Raw genomic sequence first — 26,711 nt, forward strand, 5'->3', positions numbered from 1 at the left:
TCAATAAAATTATATTAAAAAAAAAGAAAAAAAAAGGCTTTGGAAGCTGCCCCGGGGAATGCTCCCCTGGATGCTGGCGCAAGCACTCATGCCACAAAAATGCTGCCGGAGAGGCAATGTTGGTGCACAAGGCTTGCACTGCCGTGTCGCTCCCCAGAGCCGGCGTAAGTCGCCCTGTCCTGGTGACTGTGCCACTTTGGATGGTGCAAGTGTCACGGCGGCCAATGTGGGGTCATGCTGGTTCCTAAACGGCCCCACCCACCTTTCAGGATTACATGGCCACAAGGTGACTGGGTGAATCATTTTGTTGAAACAAAAGAGGGATTTTAAAAAAAATGATTTTAGCCAAGACACTGTTGATTTTTTTAAAAAAAAAGTTTAACACTTGTATCTTCTACAGGTAACTATGACTATCGTACAAATAGTTGTTTGGACACTATTTATTTATTTAGGTAGTTTATATGCTGCTTGTCAAGAGCCATGCTCAAGGCAACTTACAAGGAAAAAAACAATACTATAAAATCATAAGATAAAAAACAACAACCCATTAAAAACAAGGCAGAGGTTTTTAAAAAATCACATTGAACAACTACTGAGCACCCTAAAAATATCCTTAAAACAGACCGCAAACCAGAAGCAGACCATAAAAAAGCCAAAAGAAGAAGAAGAAAAAACCTGAGTTAAAGGCAAGGTAAAAAGCTTGTCTCTAGCTGCTACCTGCCTCCCCTCTGCAAGCTGTGACACAGAGAGCAGGGCTTGAGAAGTAGACCTTAATGGGTGGGCTGGGCAATACGAGAAGAGACAGTCCATATGAAAAGGAAAAAAAACCTTAGGGAGTGCTGAATCAAACAGCATGCTTTCCCCTTTAAATGTTCTGAGCCACAGGGTTATATAGTCCCGATGCCTCGTATTCTTCCTGCATTGTTATCCTCAAAGCATTGGGGAATCCAGATTCCTGTTTGCTTCAGGAGTCAAGTGGGGAAAATTGAAACCGAAGGAGCAGAGGTTGCCTACTGTCTCCCTGCCTGCACCATTAAGTGAAATCAGCGGGGTCTGGGGGGGGGGCATTCCTGGGCAAGATTAGAAAACCATAGTAGATACATGGCTACAAAATAAGGAAGTTTTACCAGGGTGTTCGACCCATATGGTTGCCAGCTCTGGGTTGGGATAAAGCTGGAGAATTTGGGGTGGAGCTTGGGGGTTTGGGGAGGGGAGGGACTTCAATGGGGTATGATGCTATAGAGTCCACCTTCCAAAGAGGCCATTTTCTCCAGGTGAACAGATCTTGGTCGCCTGGAGATCGGTTGTAATAGCAGGAGCTCTCCAGCAATCACCTAGAGGTTGGCAACCTCATCTACCCACCTAACCAAGCCCAGCAAAGCAATCTTTTCCTTAACTACAGCATGACATATAGAAACCCACCAGGTAAGATGGTCAGTATGGCTGGAACTATGCATTTAGAAAAAAGATCCCACTGGTGTCCTGCCTGTCTGGTGTCAGGTTACAACATCTCCTACAATCTCAAGGCTTACAAGCCAGTGGAATGTATGAAAATAGAGCCAAAACAGTCCGGAGTCAAAAGGGAGCCAGTCTGAGAAAGGAGGCAGAAATCATTACGGATGTTGTCCTGAGTTTTGTGGAAGGAAGACAGAAAACTACCTTGCAAAAGGTGTAGGAACCTTGCCAAGAAAGAAAACAGCAATCTTATTGCAAGAGTCATGGTTTCTTTATCATTCTTTTGGATAACTGAAGACAAAATCAAAACTTTCAGGGTGCTGAGAATGAAAGGTGAGGCATTATTTGGTGAGGCATTGTCCCCCTTTTTTATTTTCCATTGGTTGTAACCTATAACTGAAAAGGTTTCTAGTTATTATTCTGATCCACCTTGATTATATAGAAATAACACTGATTTCAAGGCACTTAGCTTCCTGACAAGCAGCCTTGTAGTGCAGCCACATATTGGTTGTATATATTCACCAGTGGATCCGGCCTTATTGACAATGCCACCTTGTATGCAGGGGAGAGTGACTACTGCCCATCCCTGAGCATTGTCAGTAGCAGGCCCTGTTGTGTGGAACAAACTTCTGAGTCAGGAAAGTTTCTGCCTTTTTCAAAAGCTGCAGACAGTTGAATTGCTCGAGCATGCCATTTTATCAAGCACAGGCCACTTTGATTTGTGTTTGATTTAGAGCTGGCTATCGAGGGTTCGAGCTGGTTGTGATTTTGTATGTCAAGATAAAGTTGTTGTGAGGCGAAATTAGATATGTGAATGGTATGGTATAGCCAGTCTCATCACATCTTGGAAGCTAAGCCAGGTTGGTACTTGGATGGGAGACCCCCAAGGAAGTCTATGGAGAAAGGGAATGGCAAACCAGTGTGGTGTAGTGATTAAGAGTGGTGGACTCTAATCTGGAGAAGCAGGTTTGATTCCCCATTCCTCCACATAAGTGGCAGACTCAAATCTGGTGAACTGGGTTGGTTTCCCCACTCCTCCACATGAAGCTAGCTGCGTGACCTTGTGCTAGTCACAGCTCTCTTAGAGCTCTCTCAGTCCCACATACCTCACAAGATGTCTGTTGTGGGGAGAGGATGGCAAGGCAATTGTAAGCCAGTTTGAGACTCCTTAAAGGTAGAGAAAATCGGGGTATAAATACCACTTCTTCTTCTTCTTCTTCTTCTTCTTCTTCTTCTTCTTCTTCTTCTTCTTCTTCTTCTTCTTCTTCTTCTTCTTCTTCTTCTTCTTCTTCTTCTTCTTCTTCTTCTTCCTCTTCCTTGAAAGCCCCTTGCAAGGGTTGCCATAAGTTGGTTACCGTATATACTTGCGTATAAGCCGAGTTTTTCAGCCCCAAAAAAGGGCTGAAAAACCCGAACTCGGCTTATACGCGGGTCAATATGGTAGGGTAGGGGAGGGGGGAGGAGGGAGGAGGGAGGGGGGAACTTACTGCCACCGCCGCTGGGCCCGCGGCACTTCCTGCTGCCGAAAGCAGCCTGGGGCGGCCTCCTGCAGCTGCAGGGAGTCTGCCCCGGCCCCCGCCCGGCCGCGCCGCCGTTTCTCCCCGCCAAGAGCGGCCTGGGACGGCCTCCTGCAGCCGCAGGGAGGCTGTCCCGGCCCCCGCCCTGCCGCGCCGCCGCTTCTCCCCACCGAGAGCAGCCTGGGGCGGCCTCCTGCGGCTGCAGGGAGTCTGCCCCGGCCCCCGCCCGGCCGCGCCGCCGCTTCTCCTCGCCGAGAGCGGCCTGGGGCGGCCTCCTGCAGCCGCAGGGAGTCTGCCCCGGCCCCCGCCCCCGCCCGGCCTCACCGACGCTTCTCCCCACCGAGAGCGGCCTGGGGCGGCATCCTGTGGCTGCAGGGATGCTGCCCCGGCCCCTGCCGGGCTGTGCCACTGCCGCCGTCAGGCCCATGCCGCTTGCTGCCGGGAGCCCAGGTAAGCCTGCGTGGGGGGGGAGGGGTTATAAGCCGACCCTCGGCTTATACGCGGGTGCCTAATTTTCCCCCATTTTTGGGGAGAAATTAGGCACCTCGGCTTATACGCAGGTCTGCTTATACACGGGTATATGCGGTACATCTTGATGGCACATACATAGTGAAATTATGTTTATATATATATATATATATATATATATATATATATATATATATATATATATATATATATATATATATATATATACTGTAACCCACCTTCAGCCCCAACAGGGAGAAAGATGGGCAGAATGTTATGAATAACATATCTGAAAAAATTATCTACAACATTTATATCCTGCTTTTCGGCCCAGTCAAAGTCAGCTCCTGTCCAGAGGATAGCTTGTGCAGGCAAGCATAAGAGGGAGATAGCTCGTTGGCTTTTTTTCCGCAAGCTGGTGGCTTGGAGGGAGGGACAAGTGGTAGATCCAAGGAGGGCCCACTGATATCCTCAGATCCGACAGGAGAAGGGGGTGAGGTATAGAGTAAAAAAAAGGGAAGAGATCTGGCAGTTGTTGATACCCCAAGAAAAGAGGGATTGGCTGCTGGAGTTGGCACATGATCATGCGTGGGCGGGGCATCAAGGGATAAAGGGGACCCTTAGCTGGATAGAAGCATGCATTTTAGCCCTCCATCTCAAAAAATGTCAAAAGGTTTTGCCGGACATGTCCCCGGTGCCAGAGGTTGTCGCAGAGGGGACCGCCAAAGGCTCCTCTGTCACCCCTAATGGTCATAACTACCCCTTTTGAGTGGGTTGGGTTGGAACCCTATCTCAGACACCCTGGGGCTATAGGTATATCCTATCCTATTGGACTATGCATCACATTACCCGGAGGCTGTCCCCATGAGAACTATGCAAGCGACCGACGTTTGCCGAGCCTTGGTTAGGTTTTTTGCCCAGGTGGGTCTACCTCGTGAGTTAGTCTCGGACCAAGGCACTTCTTTCATGGCATCTGTCACACGGCAGTTGTGCCACAAGTTCACAAGGTTGGAAGAGACCACAAGGGCCAACCAGTCCAACCCCCTGCCATGCAGGATCCCACAATCAAAGTGCTCCCGACAGATGGCCATCCAACCTGTGCTTAAAGACCTACAAAGATGGGGACTCCATCACCCTCTGAGGCAGCGCATTCCACTGTCGAACAGCCCCCACCATCAGAAAGTTTTTCCTAATGTTTAGGTGGAATCACTTTTCTCTTAGTTTAAATCCGTTACTCCGTGTCCTAGTATCTGGAGCAACAGAGAACAAGCTAGTTCCCTCATCAACATGACATCCCTTCAAATATTTAAACATGGCTATCCTGTCACCCCGGGTCTTTGGAGTTCGCCAGTTACTTACCTCACTGGCACACCCCCAGACTGATGGATTGGTGGAGCATTTTAATCAAACGCTAAAGGCCATGTTGAGAAAGTTGGTAGCGGACAAAACACAACAGTGGGATCTTTTCCTAGACCCTGTATTGTTCGTGGTGCGGGAAACTCCGCAGGCATCCACCAGGTATGCCCCCCTTTGAGCTCATTTATGGGCGAAGACCCAGGGACATTTTAGAGGTGACTGAGAATCAGTGGGTGTGCCAGGGGTGCAAAGAGGGACTGGAGCCCACCATGTATATGCAACAGTTGCAGACTCGGTTGAAAAAGGCACAGGAGTTAGCAAAGGAAAATTTAGAATGGGCAGAAATATGATCGGTCAGCAAGAGAGAGGATCCTAAAGGAAGGGGATCCGATCTTAGTTAATTGAAGGGTATTAGGCAACGAAGGGGGAGTAATTTGGCAAGGTCCTTATGCAGTAACTTGAGTGTTAGGGGCCCTGTTCTATGAGGTCCAGTGTGGTACATCCCGGAGACAGAGAAAATGGCTCCACATAAACGACATCAAGAAGTGGCACTTGCGGGAGGAGGATCAATGCGCACTAGAAACAGACCCCACAGAGTTGGCAGAGGGCGAGTTACCCTGGGGCCAAGAATGTAAAGAGGAAGGTCCGGAATTAGATTCCAAATTGACACCAGAGCAACATAAACAGCTGGCCAACTTAGTGCAAACAGAGCCTCCAGTATTCAACCAAGTTCCTGGACAAACATTGCTGGTGACTCACACCATCCGTACCCAACCAGGCCAGGTGGCGAGGTCAGTGTGGAGGCCCATTCCAAGACAGCCGTGGGCCATTGTAGAGGCTGATGGGGGTCATAGAACCCACGACTAGTGCCTGGAGAATCCCCATAGCGCTGGTTCCCAAACCAGACGGTAGTGTCCGGTTTTGTATAGATTTCATGGAGGTCAGTAAGGTGTCCCAATTTGACACATACCCAATGCAGCAGGCCGATATACTGGTGGATCAACTAGGCCAGGCCTATCTATCTATCTATCTATCTATCTATCTATCTATCTATCTATCTATCTATCTATCTATCTATCTGCTCTTGATTTAACCAAGGGCTATTGGCAAATACCAATGAATCCACCGGATAAAGAAAATACGGCCTTCGCCACCCCATCAGAGCTATATCAATTCAGGGTAATGCCCTTTGGACTACATGGTGTGGTGGTGACTTTTCAAAGGATGGTGGACCACATACTAACCCAATGTCATGGATTGGCGGCTGCCTATATTGACAATATTATTATATTTAGTCCGGATTGGGAGTCTCACCAGTGGCATCAGTGAGAGGTCATTTGAGCTCTACATCAGGCTGGTCTGAAGGCTAATCCTAGCAAAAGACTAGGCTTTTGAGAATTAAAGTACCTAGGATTCATAGTAGGCCTAGGACAACTCAGGCCAGTCCTGACTAAAGTGGTGACCGTTGAACAATCCCCCCCAACTGCATACAAAAAAACAACTGAGGCTTTTTATCAGGCATGGTAGGATACTACAGCCAATTTATCCCTCATTATGCCTCCCAGGCAACTCCCCTCACAGACTTATTGAAGAAAGCTGACCCCAACACTCTGTGGAGGTAAAAAAAGAGCCAACAGGCTTTCAGAGACCTTCGCAATGCCTTGACCAAAGGACCAGTGCTACACAATCCAGACTTCGATCTGCCATTCTCTGTCTTTACAGATGCATCGCACACCAGACTAGGGACTGTGCTGATGCAATGAAAGGAGGGACAGGAGCTCTCCATATTGTTCATCAGTTGGAAACTCCACCCAGGGGAGCCTTGTTATGCAACCATAGAAAAAAAGCTATAAAATGGGCCGTAGGCACTCTTCTGTATTATCTTGGGAACAATCCTTTCTCTCTAGTGACGGTCAATAAGCCCTTACAATGGATGGGAAAGGTGAAAGATCATAACCCACAAATTATGAGATGGTATGTCTCTCTACTTCCTTTTAGCTTCCAGATTCAACATCAATCAGAAAAGTTACATTAGGATGCTGATAATCTGTCATGGATGTTCAAGGAGGTGGTCAACCGGGAGTCAGATGCTGGAGGGGGGGGAGGTGTGTCATGAGACACTCCCCTGTGCCTCAAAACTTGAGCCCTGGGGGGAGAGCAGGCAGTTGTCCAGCTTCCGGGGACATCAGTAGGCAGCCAAAAAGGGTGAGCTGGTAACCAGCCACCCCTCCGAAGATGTCAGCAGAAGAAACACCACGAAGGGGTCCAAGGGGAATGGAAGCACCATTGGCGAGAGGAACATGTCAGGCAGCCTTGAGGAGATGGAACAAGCAGGCAGCGAGAGGCCAGGTGAGGAGAGTGGAGTGGATGATGTCTCCACCTAACTTGAAGACGCCAAGGAAAGGGTGGCGGTGGAGTCAGCGGAGAGAGAATGGGCGGTGAGGCTGACAAGGGCAGAAGGTGCACAGGAAGGGTCGATCTGAACCTGGGGGAAGACAGAGAGATGAGGGAAAGCCTCCAGGGTAGTTGGGCCTTCCTTGGAATTATTGAGGAAAGGAGGGAGGCTGAGCCGTGGCAGGAGCCAGGTCAGTGGCTGGTGGGGGGCTCGCCAGTGGCAGAAGGGAGGAAAGAAACAGGAAGGGCAAAGGTAAAACGCTGGGTGGGGTGAATGGGGGAAACTGAAGTAGCCTTGGTGGGAGGGGGACAGGGGCAGGGTAAGAAACAAGGGGTTGGAGCTTGCTCCATAAGTTAGGGGCCCCAACAAGGCCGAGGAGGATTCTCCTCTTGAGCTGTCTGACAGGAAGGTGGAAACGGAGAAGACCCTCTGCTTGGAAGTTACATCTGAGGCTTGGGGAGACCTGACTGGAGAGGCATTAGAAAATAAGTTGGACCCGCCACCAGACAAGGCAGGAGGGGGCAGGACAGCACCTTAGATCTGTTGCCAGTACAGGGAGGCTCGGAGAAGCCTGACAGGTAATCTTCCTTCCTATATGGATTATCTGGTTAGTCCAAAGTTATGTAGAATCTTTATGAGTTCAAGATTTAATTGCCCCTTTTCAATGGTTTTGCTGGGCCATATGCTAAAGATCCCCTTTTCAGACCAACTGTGTCCTGGCCCTCTTCAGTTAATGGACTCCTTGATACATATCATTTTGCACTGTCCTTATGTAATTCAACTTTGGCTAAAATGGATTATACCATGTTTTAACAAATGGTCCACATCTTCTCAAGCAACTTTGGAGCAAAAGGTTCAGTTCCTCTTAAGAGGATTCTGACCCTCACCATACTTATTTTGTTGCTCGTGAGAAGAGACGAAGGGAGGTGTTTATAGAGATGGGTCTTATTTAAGTTTTATGGTTTTATTGTTCAAGACCTCGGTCTAAGAACAGGGGCAAAAAGAAAGTTTGATAATTTTATACCGATGCTTGTATGAGCAAGTTTCCATGTTGCAAGAACCATGGTTTTTGTTAATATTTTACATCTGGCCACACAAGATATAAAGTTTTTCTAATTTCAGATATAAAATACCTTGTAGGGTTTGTTTCTGGATTTGTTTTTAATAATTGTGTTCTGTATTTATGACCCGTGAGGAAGGCCTAATAGGCTGAAACACGTATGGTCTTGTATTAGTCATTTATAATGAGTGTATCAACAAAGTGTTTGATATCTTTGTAACAATTTATACTTGTAGTTTTGTATGTCTCCTGCATTCCAGGCCCAATGTTTTTAACAAATTTATTATGTACACTATGTAATAAATAGAATTATTTTGTTATAGATTTTATAGTTTCCAGCTTATCCTTTGAGCTCCCCGCGTATTCTATAATCTTCTCTTCTTCCAGACTTGGTATGTGTTCAGACACGTGCATAGATTCTGAAAGGCAGGTACTGTACATCTGCTGATTCAATATCTGGACTATATCAAAGTACAGAATGTAGGTCATTTAGATTCTGCTGCAGAGCTGGCATCCATTACCTTACATTTCCCAACAATTTGCTGTTCCTCCCCTTTCATGTGAAAGGGACATGCTGACATTGTTTAATCAATGAGGAATTTGAGAATGCTGAGAACATTCTCTTTCTCGACAATTACTTTCTCAAAATGCACTGCTGCCGTTTTTCCTGGGGATTTATTCTATGGCAAACACATTACAATTGGATCTCCTAACCCTGGAAGGCAGAGGTGAGAACTTTAGAGGTGCTAAGTTCTCCCCAAGCATGCCCTTCTTGGGTTCAGGCCAGTCCTCTCAAAGGTCCTCAGATCACAACTTTCAGTGTGATTCTGCTCCTCTGAAAGAAATCATCAGAAACTCTCAGCTCAAGAACAGTGTTGCACTCATGTGACCTCCCCCCCCCCCACATCCCTTCTAGAACATTGACAAATAAAGGCCCCCAGTTCTTGTGGTGGTTAACTTTGTCAGGTGAACATAAGGCGTCAGTCAACAATTAGCAGGGGACAGATCACTCTCAGCATTTTGTTGAGTCTAAAGCCCATGGCAGGATGAAGGTTGCTGGGCATAGATTGCGTCTGTGTACCACCACAATACCTGGATGACCCAGGGTAGCCTGACCTCATCAGATCTTGGAGTCTAAGCAGGGTTGACCCTGGTTAGTATTTGGATGGGAGATCACCAAGGAACTCCAGGTTGCTATGCAGAGGAAGACAATGGCCAGCCGCTTCTACTTGTCTCTTGCCTTGAAAACTCTACAAGGTCACCATAAGCCAGCTGTGATTTGACAGCACTTTATACACATACTCCACACCACAACCTATCTCTGGCCAAAGAAAGGAAATACAAGTGACCAGCCCCCACCAGCAACAATCTTTCTTAATAACTAGAAGCCCAAGCAATATTTTTAAAACTCTTCTAAACTTATTGTACTTTCAAGTCCTCTAGTCCATTAGCAGTCTTCTTTTTGGAAGGCAAATACAGATGTCTTGAATATAGATCAATATGTATATGAATATAGATCAATATATGTAAGATTCTAAGGACTGTGTTGCTAATTGTCAGAGTCATGACCCTCTACTCAGCTGGTTTGTGCCCCCAAAGTTTGAGAACCAATAGTGTGAAAGTTTTAGGCTAAGGCTTACAACTAAGATACTTTACTCTTGCTCTTCCTTGCATGGCTACTGCTTTCCATCTCTGTCCATCAACTTGACAGGAACCATGTCTGTCACATTTCTCTCCAGCAGCTTTCTGGGAAAGAAAAGGGAGTTATGAAATTGCTACAGAATAGTAATAGAAAATATTAGAAAAGTTAAAAAGTTAAAGAGGAATTAAAATAGTGGTGAATGTCAACAGTGGGCTAACTTAATGGAGTAAATAGCCTTACACAGGCAAATAGCCTCAAAACGTGCTTCTGAAATGTAGGCATATTTCATATTTTGGTTGACTAAGAAGTAAACAGTTAATTAAATATACTTCTGGAAATATTTTTTGAGGATTGACAACATTTTGGTAATATGCATCAGTCATATTGAATGACAACCTAAATGCTATGCCAAGAGCCTTATAATTAAGGTGATCTTTCATAAAAGCCTTGGAATTAAAAGTGAAAACTGACAGGTTCTCTCCAGAGGAAATTGTAATGGAGATACATCTGACCAAGCTATAATTGTGGAGGGATGAGACTTACTGTTTGCTTAATAATTGATAGCTGCCTTCTTGACCAAAATATCTCAAGCGATACAAACAAGCAGAGGATGAATTAGTAAGAACAGGTAATTGCTAGAAAGAGATCCTAGTAATTATTGCTAATGTAAATCCATTATTGATACACCCAACAAATATGATTTCAGTTGCAAGATGTTACATATAATTTTGTGCTGAGAGAAATGTGAAAAAATGGATAGACATGGAAGAACTGCAGGATGGTGCTGCTGCAGCCGTCTTGTTTGTGGCTTCCTAGAGGCACCTGGTTGGCCATGGTGTGAACAGACTGCTGGACTTGATGGGCCTTGGTCTGATCCAGCAGGGCCTTTCTTATGTTCTTATGTTTACACTGTGGCCCTGGGTTTCACTGGGTAGCTTTGGAAGAATTACTCTGTCTAAACTTGGCTTTCCACAGCGTGTTAAGCTCAAACTCCATCTTGAGCTCTGTGAAGGAAGGATAGGATGCAAATAGAATAGCAGATAAAAAGAACATGACATTGAAGTTTGTTCTATTTAAGCCAGGTAATCTGTTCAATTGTTTAGAAGGTTGTCCTAAAGGAGATTCAAAGGGCAGACTCAGAGGAAGATAGGAGGAAAGTAGAAAATGTTGCCTAATAAAGTTTTTGCTTGAAGCTACTTTTATTTATTACTAATACTAACCAGGGCAAACCCTGCTTAGCTTCCAAGATCTGATGAGGTCAGGCTATCCTGGGTCATCCAGGTCAGGGTATTGTGGTGGTACACAGGCACAATCCATGCCCAGCACCCTTCATCCTGCCATGGGCTTTAGACTCATTATTTAGGGGGAAAAAATCGTGCTGCCTTTCCCGGAACTTATCCAAAACAAAATATTTTGTGTTATTTTGATATTTTATTATTTTGTTATTTTGGCTTGTGCGTGTAAAGTGCCATCAAGTCACAGATGACATATGGCAACCCAGGAGGTAGGGTTGCCAGGTCCCCGCTCAGCATCAGTGGAAGCTTTTTGGGGGTGGGGCAAGAGGCGGCAATCTCACACATGTGGCTGCATGGACGCAATGACATCACTACTGGGGTAAACCCAGAAGTGCAGTATCATGCGGGATGCTCTTACACTCCCAGAGAATTCTGCGTGATGCCGTGGTTCCGGGTTTACCCCAGAAGTGACATTGTGACGGCCGCACGTGCACAGGATCACTGCCAGGGGGGAAGCAGGAGCGCTTCCACATGCAGCCTAGTTAATTGGTGGGCAATTGCCTTCCAGAACCAGGCATATAGCAACCCTACCAGTTGGGTTTTCAAGGCAAGAGATTAACAGAGATGGTTTGCCACTGCCTGCCTCTGCATAGCGACTCTGGTATTCCTTGGTGGTCTCCCGTCCAAATACTAGTCACTTCTGTGATCTGACGGGATCAGGCTAGCCTGGGCCATCTGGATCGGGGCATTATTTTGGCTTACAATATAAAAGTAATAAAACAAACCATGAAAAATATTAATTAAAACCCAGTTTTAAAAATCCAGCCCAGTATAACCACATAGATAAAAATCAGACCACTGACAGCTTAAAATAGTATTATCCAGACTGAAAGAGTGTTAAAAGATCCTCCCCTTAATTCTGTTCTGGGTGAAAAGAAACATTTTGGTCTGGTACCTAAAAAAAAGCAGGAGATTAAAAAAAAATCAGGCCAGGGCCAATGGTGCAAAATAGGTTTAAAAAATTATTACTCTGAATAGAAATTCCCTATCTATTTCGCCCAGAAGGCTTCTTCAGAGGCATCTGTATTTATTGCAGTAGTCCTTCAAATGAGCATAAATTCCATCCTATTACCATCTCCAGGCACCTGTTCAGGACTGACACAGACCCAGTGACTCAGCTGTTAAGGGGAAGAGCTAGGTGTCATCCGTATATGGGTTGTTATGTCTTTAGGAAAAGAAAGGATCAGTGCTTAGATCTTCATTTTTTCATTACCAGTGCATCAACCACACCAGTACTTGGGAGGGAGATCTGTGTGCAGCTTTCTAGAATGCAGAATTGCCCTGCTAGACACCAAACCACCCACAGCTAATAGGTTTGCCAGCCTCCAGGTGGTACTATTAAGCAAGGACGTGTTGCATATAATAGCTGGCTAAATCTCCTGTTATCACACAGTATTTCAAAGCCACAAAAATTCCTTTTGTTATTTTTATAAATATTTTTCTTTTGCTCACATAGACAAGTACTTCCAGTTCACAGAATCATCATTATAAACAAAGAAACCTTGTAATATTACAACTAACACAAGCTTATCCAATAACTATAAAGAGACAGGATCGAATTACTGTTCATCAGAGTCACACAAGTCTCTACAGCAACACATTCACTTGCTGCGATCCTCTGTGTTGTATAAGCACTGGGCTCCTCCGTAGTCAGCTGATGGCGGCTGACCAATAATGTCTCTTCCTCTCTTTCTCGAGGCTGTATCGTTGTCCGTGTGCAGCAAGCACCGTGGTAAAAATCACAGCCAGAAGTTATGTCAACAATATGACAAGCCACCGGTTTAAGCTTTGTTTCGCTGGTGATTGCTTCATCAGATTAATAATTTCTACATCTAAAACACAACATTACAATTATACAACATCACAGTTATGAAAATATTTCTAAACATTAAAATTTTATTTCATATTATAATTCCTTATTAATCTTACCCGACCACCATTTTGTGGTTCACACATCCAAATCTGTCAGCCTTGTAGGCACCTATAACTGCTAACAAGCATATACCTTATTGTAAGGATCACAGAGTAAGTACCAGGTGCTTACATTCCGTTTTTTCAATATCAGGTAAATATTCTTGTCACGCGGGCGAGTGGCTCCCCCGGGGTCCGAGGTCGCTGCCCGCAAGGAGGAGGGGGTTGAGACGACTTCTTTTGCCTCAGACCAGTCGGAAGGAGAGTCAGAGCTGGTCTCTCCTCCCGATTCAGCCAGTGTGCCTGCGAGCCCTCAGCTCCTGCAACCACTGGCCTCTCTATCCAGTGGTCCCTCTCTCTCCCCCCTTTATCCTCTCAGCCAGCGAGGCTCTAGCTTAGGCCCCGCCCCCGACCCACCACTCGGAAGCCACCCAAATAGCCATTCTCCCCAGCCGGCTGCGTCTGCCCCACCCTGTAGTGGCGGGCATGGGGCACGGACCGACCGAACACGGGCCCACCCGTGGATCAGCTGGTGGGCGGGCCGATCCTCCTCAGCTCGGGCAGCTGTCGCATCCGAAGGGCTCCGTGCCGCCCCAGGGACACTGGTGTCGGCTCTGCATCCCGCTCTTGCTGCTGCGGGGGAGCCGGCACGCTGCCCTCGGCCCCGTCCTCTGCGTGGCCCTGAAAGAGAGAAGGGGCATGCCCCAGGTGAGGCCACAGGCTGGGAGGAAGCCTGAGAGCCGGCTGCATGGTCTGGTGGGCGGGGAGGACGCCCCGACTCCAGTGAGCCGGCTATGAGGTCCAGGGAGCGGGGAGGACGCCCCGACTCCGGCGAGTCGGCTGCGCGGTCTGGTGGGCGGGGAGGACGCCCCAACTTCGCAGAGCTGGCTGCGAGGTCTGGTGGGCGGGGAGGACGCCCCGACTCCGGCGAGCCGGCTGCGAGGTCTGGGGAGCGGGGAGGACGCCCCGACTCTGGCGAGCCGGCTGCGCGGTCTGGTGGGCTGGGAGGACGCCCCGACTCCGGTGAGCCGGCTGCGAGGTCCGGGGAGCGGGGTGTGAGCCCCGTCGCCGGACAATTCTGAAAAACTCATCACTCTTACTATATAAGGCTCCTAAACATTTATACAATCCTAGTGTTTTTATGCAATGCAGTTAATGTTTGATATGTTTTTTCTCAGATACAGCAATTACTTATAATCTATACCAAATTATAAAACAGATAAGGTCTAGAGAAGACCTATGACTACTAACAAGCTTATACCTTATTATAAGGATCACAGAGTAAGCATCAAGTGCCTACATTCAGTTTTTCAATATCAGGTAAGTATTCTGAAAAACTTATCACTCTTATTATAAAGGGCTTCTAATAATTTATACAATCCTAGTGTTCTTGTGCAATACAGCTAATGTTTTGGTATCTTTTATTTCAGATACAGCAATAACTCATGATCTATTCCAAATTATAAAAAACAGGTAAGGTCCAGGGAAGAGTTTAATCCAAAAGGGTGAACCGAGTTGAACATATGGATAAATTGCGCCTCCTGTTGGCAGAGCACCCTCTCTACATCTGTATAGACATCATTGTGTAATTGCCATATGGCAAAAAACTGCAAATCTGTGTCTTTATGTCCCTTTTCAATGAAATGTGAGACCATGGGCACCTCTAAATTCTGATTCCGTATGCGGGAGCGATGCTCCCCGATCCTATATTTAAGGGACCTTGATGTCTTTCCTATATAGATTAAATTACATGCACATTTGATAATGTAAATGACCCTTTTTGAAGAACAATTAGTAAAAGACTTCAAGGTGAAATGGAAGCCTGTCTGTTTACAAGTAAACTCTTTCACAGGTAAGGATAGGGAGCAATTAACACAGTGTCCACATGCAAAATGACCAGTAGTAATTGGTTTAGATCTTTGTATGTTCCTAAAATCAGAATTTATAAGTTGGTCTTTCAAGGCTTTGGTTTTCCTTAAGCCAATTTTAGGTAACATTTCACATCCTGGAATAGTGTTAACTAACTGCCAATTTTTGTAAATGATGCTCTTTATGGCTGGGGCCAAATGTGTATATTCCAAAGAGAAACTCAATGCTTTTTGTGATGTTTTAGGTTTATTAATTATAAGTTCCTTCCTTTCAGTATCATTGACCCTTTTTAAAGCCTTGCAAGTGAATGTGTTGCTGTAGAGACTTGTGTGACTCTGATGAACAGTAATTCGATCCTGTCTCTTTATAGTTATTTGATAAGCTTGTGTTAGTTGTAATATTACAAGGTTTCTTTGTTTATAATGATGATTCTGTGAACTGGAAGTACTTGTCTATGTGAGCATAAGAAAAATATTTATAAAAATAACAAAAGGAATTTTTGTGGCTGCGTGTTGAAATACTGTGTGATAACAGGAGATTTAGCCAGCCTCCAGGTGGTGGCTGGAGATCTCTCGCTAGGCCAGCATGGTCATTCCTGCTCTCCATTCCTGCACATTCAGTTGACATGGAAGGGAGGGGGTCATCTGTCCTGGGCTTGTGTGGATACACCATGTGCCAGAACCCTTATTCTGTAACACCTTTGGGTGGGTGGCTCATTTTCGAAATGCTTAGGGTTGCCAGGTTCAGGTTGGGAAATACCTGGAGATTTTAGAGGTGGAGCCTGACAAGGGTGGACTTTGGGGAGGGGCATAGTGCCCACCTTCCAAAGCTGCCATTTTCTCCAGGTGAACTGATCTCTGGCCTGCACAATAAGTGACTCACCAGTTAGAAAACTGGTGTACTTTTCAGTCCCAGACACCCAACAGACATGTTGGACCTCTGTTAGGGTTGCCAACCTCTAGGTGATGGCTGGAGATCTCCCGCTATTAAAACTGATCTCCAGCCAATAGAGATCAATTCACCCGGGAGAAAATGGCTGCTTTGGCAATCGAACTCTATGGCAATGGAGTACCTCCCCTCTCCAAACCCCGCTCTCTTCAGGCTCAGGTATTTCCCAACCCAGAGCTGGCAATCCTAGTCTCTATAGATAGCTAGTATGCTGTGTCAGGTGATCAGAAGTTGTGTAAGCCTGATTTCAAATGACATTACCATTTGCATTCCTTGTAAATCACAAATTATTAAGCCTGGGATAACCAGCATGCTTAACAAAGGTTACATAGAATGGGAAAATATTTTTATTCCAAACCACTGCTTTGCCAGAGAGGAACTGCATGCTAAATGAAGATCATTTAAATTCATTGTTAATTCTCTAGGCCTCTGAAGTGGCATAATGTAATGCAAGCTAATGATCCTAGTGATTAAGCCTTGCTTTGTTATACTAATTTTTCCCCTAGTAATTAGCAGTAGCTGCACAAATATAAGGAAAGAAACAGGCTACAGGAAGAATTCAAAGGGAAAGCTCCTACTGTCACCTTTTTCCTGTGGAGAACTTGCTAATAGGTACCTTTAGAATGGACACCCTGAGACCCATTGTTTAGTTCCAATAAGTATGCTATTCATTTGTCTTCTGTGGTTGTCAGCTTATATTAGGGTTGCCAACCTCCAAGTGGTGGCTGGAAATCTCCCACTATTACAACTGATCTCCAACTGACAGAGATCAGTTCATCTTGAGAAAATGGCCACTTTGGAAATTGGGCTCTATGGCATTGAAGTCCCTCCTCTCTCCAAACCCTGTCCTCATCAGGCTCTGCCCCCAAAATCTCCAGGTATTTCCCAACCTGGAGCTGGAAACCCTAGCTTATATAGATGCTCAGTTTTAATGAAGTGTGTCTTGGCTAACATACGGTACATACCCCTTCACTGTGGCATAATAGTTGACATAGAGGAAGCAGATAAGGTTGTGCAAAAAAAAAAAAAGTCCATAAATTTCGGGTTTGGGTTTATTGGGCTGGAATTTTTTTTTTTTGTAAACCCATAATAAGCTGAATACCCATACCGGTAAATATTGGTATTTGGCTTATTTCCAGGTTTACAGAAAAATTCAGGCCCATTATAGTCTATGGGATTTTTTGTAAAGCTCCTGTGGGGGCTTTTTTAGAGCTTGAGTCCCCAAACTTGCATCATGGCTGCAAGGAACTCTCTTTAAATGGCCATCAATGTTTGGTGGACTTTGGGATGGGGGGGCAATTTTATGGGCCCACAAAGGGGTTGCCCCCATCCTCCAGGTGTTTGCGAGCTGAGCTGTTCATCAGTTTTCAGGTTCAGAAGTTCAGCATTGCCGAAGACTGGTGGAAAGAACCAATTGGCAGGCTGGTGCTTCAGACTCTGGGGATTGCCTTCATAGCTTCCAAACTGAGGAAAATGGCTTAAATGCAAGAAAAATAAGGCATGGAAAACATTTCTTTTGGTGCAAATGACATCCTGTGAACAGACCTTTATTATGGTAATCAAAAATCTGATTTCAAGAGAAGGTCACAGTGTGAGGAAATGAAGCTTCTACTCAGGGTGACCTTCAATTTAACAGCAGGTTTGCATGGGGGGGGGGTGATATCGGAGCCAGCCAAAGTCTTGACCACAGGGACTATTCTGAAGGAGACTGCTCATCCATGCAGGTGAAGGAGTCTCCTTCGGAAGCCTGGTGGTGTCAGCAGCTGTTGAAGCTGGTTCTAAGTTGGAGGGTACATGCCTCTGTACGGGACTGGGTGATCCCCATCTTTTAAATGACTCTTCTGCTATGCAGACTAGTCTGCTGTTGGATGATATATCTGGAAAGTTGGTCAGACCAAGTTGGCTCTGATTACATGACCCCGACCTCTAACAAAATCAGTCAAAAAAAGATAGAAAAAAGGGAGAAAGCACAGAGCCGTGTATCTGAGCAAAGGCGAACAGCCGAGCCGAAAAAGCCTAATATTAATTTGGTTTTTTGGGGGAATTTCCTTTTCAGCTTCGGGTAGACCCTCAGGTTTTGGCATTCAGTAAAACCAAAGCCCGAATATTGCCAAAACAGCTAATTTCAGGTTTATTTTTCAGTTCGGGTTTATCAGCATGCACAACCCTAGAAGCAGATAAGTTCAGGACAGCTGAGTGATAAATAATTCTTCGCTCTTAGCCTTCACTGGTGTTCCTCATCCTGACAAATAACTGCTAGTCATCTAAAGCAAAGGGGCACAACTGGTCCTTCACCCTAGATTGGGAATTATTATTGAGTAGATATAAAAGATACAAATAGCCCTGATCTTGGAACAAAGTATTGAGGATTTCAGTTGAAACATGTGTCATTAGCTTTATGACTGCATCTTCTCCATCTCCTCCTCCTCCTCCTCCTCATCCCTCCTTTTCCCAAACACTGGCCTTCCCAGGCTCTGCCCCCAAATCTCTAAGAACTTCCCAAGCCTAAGCTGGCAACCCTACCCATATCATACTATCTTTTAGGCACCAGGCTAGGGTTGCCAGGTCCTTCCAGGCCACTGGCGGGGACTGGGGGGGCAGGGTTGGTAAACTCCTGGAGGTTTTGAGGTGGAGCCTGGGAAGGACAGGGACCTCAGTGGGGTACAATGCCCTACAGTCCACCCTCCAAAGCATCCATTTTCTCCAGGAGAACTGATCTCTGTAGTCTGGAGATTTCTAGGGGGGGCCCAGTTCCCACCTGAAGGCTGGCATCTCTACTCCCACCCTGTTTTTTCTTCTTCTTCTTTTGCTTAGTATCTAGAGTGTAGAAGCTCTCTTGTCGGAGGGGTGATGGCGAGGGAAACAGCCATGCATTAAAAGCCAACATATATGTGCCACAGGTGAGGGATGGTGGGGCAAGATTGCCAGATCCAGATTGAGAAACTCCTGGAGATTTAAGGGTGGAGCCTGGTGAGGACAGGGTCTTCAGTGGATTAGAATGACATAGAGTCCAGCCTCCAAAGCATCCAGTTTCTCCAGGAGAACTGATCTCTGTAGTCTGGAGATGAGCTGTAATTAACGGGGGGTCTCCAGGTCACACTTGGAGGCTGGCATCTCTACTCTCACCCTGGGTTTTTTGTTTGGTGTTCTTCTATTGCTTAATATCAAGGGTGTAAAGGCTCTCTGTTGGGAGCTAGCCCACTGCTTTGCCAAGTGAAGGTGTCCTCACCCACTCTGGTAAACTATTTCCATGGACTGGGCCCACTACAAAAAATGATCTAGCTATATCCATATGGACAGCCCTAAAGGATGGCACCTTAAGGAGAAAACTGTCCAAAGAAGATGACAGGCTCAGGGTAATAAACAGTTTGATAAGTATTTAATGTTTTCTGACAATATATTTATTCAGATTGAAATGTATGCCACCTGGGGTTTCCAGTTCTGCGTTGGGAAATTCCTGGAGATTTAGGGAGTAGAGTCAAGTCTGAGGAGGGTAGGGTTTAGGGAAAGGATGGGCCTCAGCAGGGTATGATAACATACAGTTCACCCTCCAAAGTAGCCATTTGCTCCAGGGGAGCTGATCTCTGTAATCTGGAGATCAGCTGTAATTCTGAGAGATCTCCAAGCCACTGTTGGAGGCTGGCAACCCTACAGCCATCTCAACGTTTTTAGCAAAATAGACCCTTGTCCATAGGTTTAAGTAATGATGCTTTTAAAAATTCACTATTCTATATTTCAATGTTATGCTGGATCAAAACCTGAATTCCCAGTGAAGAAAAAAAATTAAAATCAGCCCACGAAGTCACAGCGCAGTGAGTTTAAGTGCCATAATGTAAGTGTTGACGATTGAAACAAGTGGGCAAAATTTAATACTGGGCTGTTCTTAAGGCTTCCCAGAACAACTGCCTTGATAACACATAATAATCAATAACGAAGCAGTTTAAATTGCAATCCAGCCTTCTTGTATGAAAATGAAACTTTTGTTAGCTGCTGCATTCAACTTAATTGAAGAATCACTGAAAATTCCCATTCAGAAGGGGACTGTTATCCCGAGGAATGAAAACATTTATAAGGAACAGCTTGATGGCTGTATATCTCCTCTTTCTTTCTCATGCTAATTGCTCTCATGAAGAAGCTACAAATAGAAACGGAGATGAGGCTGCATCCCGTCTGACGCTCCACAAGTTTTAAAATTACTCTTTTGATGAACAAACATTTCCTGTGCAAAGCGCGTTAGAGTACTTATAGTAATTTTTATATCTTTTGTAAAGAATTTTCCAACGCCCATAATCCAAATATACTCTGATGTTCTCCTGAGAATGTTCGAGTTCTTCTCAACTTGTGTGTGAGCTTTGCTTCCTCATTGTGATAGTGAGAAGTTTTCTTGTTATGACTAGATATGCTTGGACTTGTGCCATTTTAGGTTATGTCCTGCTTGCCAGTTGTGAGCAGGGAGTCAATTTTTCAATGGATTGTTAGTCAGCCCATTTGTGGCTGTTTGACCAATTGTTTCACCATATTCCTCCCTAACAGTCAAGTACAGTGAAGCTGACTTTTCACACATACTTGTTCTCACACAGTCCTATTGAGTTCCATCCCCTCCCTTTCATTGTTGCTTCACTGAGCATACTTGAGAATTAGAGATATTGACAAATTGGGACCTGGAAGGACTTGTCAGCAACACTTCATTTCCCCCAGTATCCCCTACCTCATACTATTTCCTCTTTCTCTCCTCCTGATAGTCCCCATAGCCTCTCCTCTTTCTCTGCTTCCTTTTTGCCTTCCTATTCACAAAACTACCTTTCTTTTATCTGCTTTATTTATTTCATTTGTGCCCCATCTTTCTCTCCAGTGGGAGACCCAAAGCAGCTTACACAATTCTTCTCACCTCCATTTTATCCTCATAAAATTTATGTGTGGTGCATCAGGCTGAAGGGGGGGGGGTTAGCCCCCAAGGACACTCAGCTAGCTTCTACAGTTGAGTAGGGATTTGAACCTGGAACTCCCCATTCCTGGGTCTTTTATGCATGGTTAGTATGTCCCTGGTTTGCCCCTTTCTTGTCTCACACTTTTATAGCCTCAGATCGGAAAACCTTATGCATGGTGCTGCTTGTTGCAAAGAATGTCCCGGGCGTCTCAGGAGCACTGCATAATAACAAGCAGAAATCCGGAATCATCTGAGTCCCCGCCCCTTGAAAACACTGCTTTGTGATTGGCTTTGTGATTGGTAGTACTTACTGTGATAAAAAATGTCACTCGCCCCCTCCCCTTCCCCCCTTGTGAGTGACCATTTCACAGCCCATTTCACAAAATGGAGTACTTCAGAATCACCAAAATCACCAGTCAAAATCCATAAGCATTTGAGTCTGAGCTCTACTCCGAAAACAAAATGGGGAAAGGGAGTTTCTCTGTTCTTCCTTTGTGTCTGTGAACACTTCAGTGTTGAAACTGATGAGAAAAGACGCTATAGGGGGGAGTTCTCCATTCATCCCTGTGTCTGTGAACACTTCCTGAAACTGACTAGGAAAGGGATCTCCTTCTCTGGGAGCCCTTCCCCTTTTTTTTCCTGCTGCACTGATGCTATATCGATAGAGTGTCAAATCATCCAACATACTATTCAAAATTGCAGAGAAAGGAAACGGAGGCTAGGATTGGTCGAGTAAGTTACCCTCCCCAGGTAACTCATCACCCAAATGTGGGGGAGCAAGTGAGCGCACGATTCTAGCTTCTGCTGCCTTTTTCTGCCTTTTTTATTAGTATTTCGGATGATTTGACGACCTATCACTCTATTGATCTATTGATATACCATTAGAGCAGCTAAAAAAAAATGTGGAGGGCACCCAGAGAAGTAGTTGGCCACATGGCCACCTCTGTCTTCGGTATGGCTTCTCAGAGCATTGCATAGGGGATGGTTGAAGGCTGGCTGGCAGGAGGAGGAGTTTGAAGAGGGGTTGGAGAACAGGGCTGTATCGAGGTATGGGAAGATTGACCTATGGCTTAACTATGCACCTTCCAGTAACTGAGAGTAGCTTGGAACAAAACTTAAAAAGCTTGATAAAACAGAGATTGGAAAACCCAAAGAAGTCATGGGACGGAAACGAACTGAGCCCCCAGGGTGGCGAACACCATGCATAACCCCGATGGAGGACCGAGACACTCTCAGGAGAATTGTGAGACAAACCAACCATGCATAAACGACCCTAGTCTGACACTATAACCACTACATCACACTGGCTCTCAAACCTTCCCTCATTCTCTCTTCCTGACAGCCTCTCTCTGGGAAAAGTCTGACCAAGATGCAAAAGTAATGCAGTAGCAAGTCACTCAAGTGAGTTATATAGTGGCCACTGCTGGGCCTGGCCAAATTGAGCAACTTCTGTGGAGGCTACTGCTGGCCCAGGCTGGTTGCATGGCATTGAGTCATCTGGTAGTCACTGCCACAGCTGGGTGAATTACACAAACTGCATGGTAGCAAGTTGTTCAGTATTTGCTGCTGGGTCTGACTCTGATGAGCCCTCCCTCCAGGGAATTAGGGAGGCAAAGCAGGAATGGGCTTTTTGGGCTTGCTAGTATTTACCCAGTATTTCCCTGCTGCCTTTTACTGACAGAAACCAAGGTTAGGAGGCTGGCAATATTGTTGCAGTTGCCTAGCAACCTTCACAATGGCCACTGAGAGGGCATTCATCTCTTAAAATTTCAGGCACTGATTCTATTATTTTGAGAGGATATAACACCCCCCCTATTTTTATTTTTAGATTTCAGATTTTTGTGCAAATATGGGGCTTTACTCAGTCTTCTCTGTTCATGACCCCAGTCTTTGGATTTAAGTATCCACAGATGGGACCATGTTCAGAAATAGATACATTGATGATTGTCCTGTTTCTAAAGGAATACATAGTGTTTGTATGCAAGCAAGAGTGCAGAAGCAGCATATGCTATGTCTGTGTGTGTACCTATACACCCCACCATGCATGTAGGACTTGAAATTGAATGAAATTTCAGTAGCTGTGTACAGGACAATTTAGTCTTTCCTACTAAGACTGCCAGCAAAAACATTTTCTTACCTTATTATCAGTGCACCTGCCCACCTGGAAAGCATTCGGATCATTGAGCCATTTTGCACAAGCAACTGAGCAATTTATCAATTGGATAATGATTTTTCTTATTATCATCCAGTTGTGCTGGACCTGCAGGAAAAATACATGCCTCTGTTAAGGAATAAATCTTGTGCACTGGTGTCTTGAAAAAAACATGCAGACTTAGAAATGATATTATTCTGAGTAAGATAACAATTTTCAACGAATTGAAAATCTTAGTTTATTTTGTGAGGCAAAGACACTTGGTAAGTGCAGAGATTGTATTTTTTAAAAGCTGTTTGCAGTCTGTTTGAACTATGCATTTCAGACCAGATTTCACTGCCATATTTTCTAAATAAAATAACCTCTTAAAAGTTTCTATTGCCTAGGTGATGCATACCTGAGATCGCACCACCTCCCTTTGTTCTACCATTATTTTATTTCATTAAAAATTTATTTCCTCACAACAACAACCCTGTAAACTTTCCTTGCAAGCCTCCGGCTGCCTTATCTAATCTAAAAATGCACAGAGAAGAAAGGAGCTAATACTAAGTATAGCTAGTTTGAATTTCTCACTGAAGCTTTGGGGAGGAAAATTTGTGGGGGGGGGATCAGCATATTCATAAAGAAATTATATTTTTGTTAGTTTCTTTGTAGTTCTCAGTAACCAACACAGTTATGTGGTTTATGTGAGAGCCAAGCTACATGATACCATGAGAGCCAAGCTATATGATACTGGGGTTGCCAACCTCCCGGTGGGGCCTGAAGATCTCCTGGAATTACAGCTGCTCTCCATACCACAGAGATCAGCTGCTTTGGAAGGTGGACTCTAGCATTATATCCTGCAGATGTCCCTCCCCACTCTAAACCCTGCCCTCCCAAGGCTCGACTCCCCTCCCCCAATTTCCAGGAATTTCCCAACCCACCATTGGCAAGCCTACATGATACATGTTATTCTGTGGGGCTCCACATAAACCTGGATCTTGGGACTGGGTAAATGTGGAGCCTAACATTGGAGCAAATGGGGCCCCGCATTCATTTTGCACAGGAAAATGTCATGGGAGGGAATAAAGCTAGGCTATTATCCTTTCTCCTAATATCTACATTTCTGTGAGCCGATAATGGTTTTTTAAGTTGTGGGAGTGATTAATCTCCCAAGTCCCCACTTGCAGCCTGAAAAGAAATATTCCAGATATATTTTTACTACTACAGTGAGGACCAGGGCTGCTGAATTACTCACTCTCCAGGAAAGAAATCTCAGATGATCTTGCGATGAAATGGATTCCTGTCTCTTGAAAAACTTGGTAAGCTTTCAAGGGGTGTGCGTGGGTGTGGATGTGTGTTTAGAAGAATATACTTCCCGACTTTTCTTATACTGGGAAAACTGAAATTCATTCCAGTCTTCCCTCTGAAGTTATTCATTTCGATGAGGTACAGTATATGAAATGATACAATAAAAAATGTTATTAATCAAACCTATTCACCGAGGCTTTCCTTGCAACCATTGTTAGAAAGTGGAGAAGTACAGTATAGATCTGATTGCTTATTCCTGTCATCCTAGACTCTGAATATGGAACAGGTCCCTTCATTTTGCTGAAACAGATAAAATACAAATGAGATTTTTTAAAAATTCATTTTATGTTTAAAAACTGAGACTTTTTATGTTATTTCATAGAGACTATGGTTCTGACAGACCGTGTTGATGACTTGAGAGGGTTTTGATAGAATTCAAACTTGCTATTTTCCTATGGAAAACAGGAAGGGGATTAATAAACGAGTAAGCAATGACAGTAATGCAATACACCAAATACATGTTTGTATTTAGATTTTTTTTTTAAAATTTAGGAGCCTATATTCTCTGGCAGCTGGGTCATACTTAGAAAGGAGCTGTAGAGTACTGTTTACTAGAAATACTTGAAAATAAGCTTTTGTAATCTCTCACTGTTTCTAAATCTCTGCTATCTGGAGTCTCCGCAATGCTCCTTCCAATTCTGAGGCACTTTGGTCATAAGCAGTGTGTATTTGTCATGATTATAACTTGCATTTTTAAAGATACTTCTTCATGGATTACCCCCAGTATCACTGAAAGACTTAGAATATTTAGAGACTAACATATTCAGATTATAGGAAATGATTGTTGGTGCAAAGTACTACTGATACCCAAATTGGGGTTCAGGTTCATCTGCCTGATGCTGTTTTGAGACCAATTACAACATACACTTAGTGGAAGGAAAATAAAGTTTGCGTATAACATTTTATACCTTGATTAATTTGCCATTTCATTGGTTTGACAAAACATAACGTAACATGTTACATCTCATTTGCAAAACACCTCTTAATCTATAGTTGGTCATCAGTTTTGCTTATTTATTCTGTCTCCAATACCTGTTTCTTGTTCAACTTTCATAGAATCATAGAGTTGGAAGGGACCACCAGAGTCATCTAGTCCAACCCCCTGCACAATGCAGGACATTCACAACTACCTCCCCCCCACACCCCCTGTGACCCCTACTCCATGCCCAGAAGATGGCCAAGATGCCCTCCCTCTCATCATCTGCTTAAGGTAATAGAATCAGCATTGCTGACAGATGGCCATCTAGCTTCTGCTTAAAAACCTCCAGGGAAGGAGAGCTTACCATCTTCCGAGGAAGCCTGTTCCACTGAGGAACCACTCTAACTGTTACAAAATTCTTCCTAATGTCTAGACCAGGGGTGTCGAACTCATTTTTTAGGCGGGCCGGATATGACGTAAATGTTACTTGGTCGGGCCGGGCCATGTGCAGATAGATAGATAGATAGATAGATAGATAGATAGATAGATAGATAGATAGATAGATAGATAGATAGATAGATAGATAGATAGATAGATAGATAGATAGATAGGGAGGGAGGGAGGGAGGGAGGGAGGGAAAGAAAAAAGGGGGGACGGAGAGAGCGAGGGAAAGAAAGAAAGAAAGAAAGAAAGAAAGAAAGAAAGAAAGAAAGAAAGAAAGAAAGAAAGAAAGAAAGAAAGAAAGAAAGAAAAAGAAAAGGAGGGAGCTGTCAGGAGCAGGCCATGAGGATGGTATGCGATTGTGCTGCTTGCAGGTGCTGTTGTGCTATTCTGTCCAAGGCCAGTCTATGCCCCGTATTTAGTCTTCATAGATTCCCATACTGTGGGAATCACCAAGTGCTCCTTCCTGCCTCTGGGAGGGGGGTTGCCTGGGTTACCAGTTATCTCCTTTTGCTTTTCCATATATGCTATGCACCTTGCCTTTGCCCCGTACTAGTGTCCTTTTGAATATGGCTTCTGAAACCTGTTGATTCTAACCAATAAAACTGCTTTCGTGGATTTGCCGTCTGCTGAAATCTGTTTATGGGTTTGCCGCAGGGCTAGAGCTTACAGGAGCGAGGGAAATAAAGAAAGAGAGAGAGAGAGAGAGAGAGAGAGAGAGAGAGAGAGAGAGAAAGAAAGAAAGAAAGAAAGAAAGAAAGAAAGAAAGAAAGAAAGAAAGAAAGAAAGAAAGAAAGAAAGAAAGAAAAGAGGGAAGGAGGGAAGGAGATAGAGAAAGAAAGGGAGAGAAAGACAGAAAAAGAGGGAGAAAAGAGAAAAACCTTTCTCCCCCCACACCCGGCCACGCGAGCCTGCCCGCAGCCCCACGCGACCAGGCCCAAGACCCCACCCCACACCTGGCTGCGTGAACTGCCCCACAGCCCCGAGTGACCTGGCGAGGACCCTG

Source organism: Euleptes europaea, chromosome 8, assembly GCF_029931775.1.
Source record: "Euleptes europaea isolate rEulEur1 chromosome 8, rEulEur1.hap1, whole genome shotgun sequence".
NCBI classification, from domain to species: Eukaryota; Metazoa; Chordata; class Lepidosauria; order Squamata; family Sphaerodactylidae; genus Euleptes; species Euleptes europaea.